Source organism: Clupea harengus, chromosome 9 (assembly GCF_900700415.2).
Source record: "Clupea harengus chromosome 9, Ch_v2.0.2, whole genome shotgun sequence".
Lineage (NCBI taxonomy): Eukaryota > Metazoa > Chordata > Actinopteri > Clupeiformes > Clupeidae > Clupea > Clupea harengus.
Window position 1 is genome coordinate 4,423,264 of NC_045160.1, and position 2,500 is coordinate 4,425,763.

Genomic DNA, 2,500 nt, shown 5'->3' on the forward strand with positions numbered 1-2,500 from the left:
GTGATGGAATGGCATCTTTATAGAACCCTTTGTGCCTAAACCAAAATGGGCAACCATGTGTAAGTTTGTGTAATGATGCAGAGACAAGGGAAAGACGTGTACAAATGTAGAGATCAACCCAACTAGATGAGAGAATGTTGATATTGTAGTTTTAAACTCTTTCTCGTGGTTCCACTAAAGATACTGCATCACAATAATGAATTGCCTACTCGACCATGCCCAGTGTACAGGAACAAAAAACATGACAACAGTACTATGCCTGAAACACTGGCAGAATTGAGTCTCTATAGCATACTCTTTATCAATAGTGTATCAATAAAATATAATAAAGATTGTGGCAAACTTGAAAAGAAATCTCAAATATGAGGTGTATGTGTGAGTAGAGGAGACAGACAGATAGGGAAAGAGAGCGACTTCGAGACAGAGAGAAAGACGGAGAGATGGGGGGAAGAGATGTTTTGTCTGCAGGAGGTGGCTGGGTATGCAGCTCACCTGTACAGAACAGAGCGGAGCAGAGGCTCCATCTGATAAAGCTCCTATGCAATTAGAGCCTATTCTCTCGGGCCAAAACACACGCAAAGCCACACGCCCGCATGGGTACATAAATGCACGAACATATGCACTCAGGTGGATACACACACACACTCACACAGATATAGGCAACACACACACATCCTTGCATCAATGCTAACACACACAGCTGACATACACTGGCAGCGTGTGAATCTTGACAAACTCAGATGCTATGTGCGGTTTTGGTGCATTACTTTCAATGGCATTTTTGTCATGGTGCTGCAAACAGTAGACTTCACAGCACATGCAGACTCAGCTGAACCCTGGGTCTGACACTCAGACACAAGCCTGTCAGAGACGGTGAATGCACACTTTCAGTGTCTCTCACATCTTAGGCACATAACCTGAAATGATGCTCAATTTCTCCAGAAAACACACACACACACACACACACACACACACACACACACACACACACACACACACACACACACACACACACACACACATATATAGATGAAAAGATTTATCATTCTTGTGGACAAAAGGAAGAATTATCATCACTTCACTATCATATGGGCATGAAATGACTCAACACTGGTAACCCTTGAGGATCTAATGTCCAAATCGGACTTTTCAGAAACATCACATTGCTGCAAGTTTCATTCATTTGATACAACTAGTGAACCTAGACTCTCTCTAGCCCCCTGCAACTAGTGAACCTAGCCTCTCTCTAGCCCCCTAAACTAGTGAAACTAGCCTCTCTCCAGCCCCCTAAACTAGTGAAACTAGCCTCTCTCTAGCCCCCTAAACTAGTGAACCTAGCCTCTCTCTAGCCCCCTAAACTAGTGAACCTAGCCTCTCTCTAGCCCCCTAAACTAGTGAACCTAGACTCTCTCTAGCCCCCTAAACTAGTGAACCTAGACTCTCTCTAGCCCCCTGCTCTCTGTCTCTAAATGTGATGATTGTGATGTGGAAAACAATAGGAACAAAATGACTTGATGTTTAACAACTCACTACACAGCAATGCAGACTAATCCACAATGCTTGTATTATGGGCGGAGAGGGATAATCTAGGAAAACCAAACACACACAACAAACACACACGCACACACACGCATGCATGCACACGCACACAGACAAACACACACATACGCACACTCACGCAGCATCCATCTAACACCAAACTTTCCTAGACAGGTACATCTACAAACAGCTACAAACAATCTCAATCAACCCACGAGAACCGGGAACATGCCCTAACCCACACACCTGCAGAAATCGGCGTACTTAAATCAGGCTGACCTAACACACAAACACCTCACACACACACACACACCCATACACACTGCACGGTAAACAGGTCTCAATGACTCTGGCATGCGTTTCAAAGTGCTGCATGTAGGCTAGATGGAGGGGTGACATCATCGGTGAGGGCGAGGAGATGAACGGGGTGATTGGCTGCGCTGGCAGATGAGTGTGACGCTCAACCAGTCTGGCGTACGAGATTAGAGGCAGAGGGGCACGCCTCACCACCAGACATGCTTCTTTTGCTGCAACCCTAAGCCGCCCCCATTCAAATGTGCAGGTATCACCCACACACACACACAAACACACACACACACACACACACACAAACACACACACACACACACACACACACACACACACACACACACACACACACACAAACACACACACACACACACCCACACACACACACAAACACACACACACACACACACACACACACACACACACACACACACACACACACACACACTCACTCATGTCCACAGCTGCTTGGTAACCTGATGTAGATTGGTGATATATTTGGAGACATTGTACTTTAAGCTGTTAAACATCCAATTCTGCAGGATGTCAGTCAGACCCGAAGCATAATGTGGTTTTGAGAAGTCCTTCATTTGTTTGACGTAGTACTTAAAGCTAGATGTTTTTGAAACATTTTTACTTTCGTAGAGCAAAG

The 2,500-nt window shown here is 45.2% G+C and overlaps 1 protein-coding gene across 1 annotated transcript in view; it reads right to left on the minus strand.

Annotated features, from left to right (window-relative positions):
- Nucleotides 1-2,500, minus strand: part of LOC116221918 (collagen alpha-6(IV) chain-like) — a 21,762-nt gene that overhangs the window by 11,933 nt on the left and 7,329 nt on the right. The window lies entirely within an intron of this gene.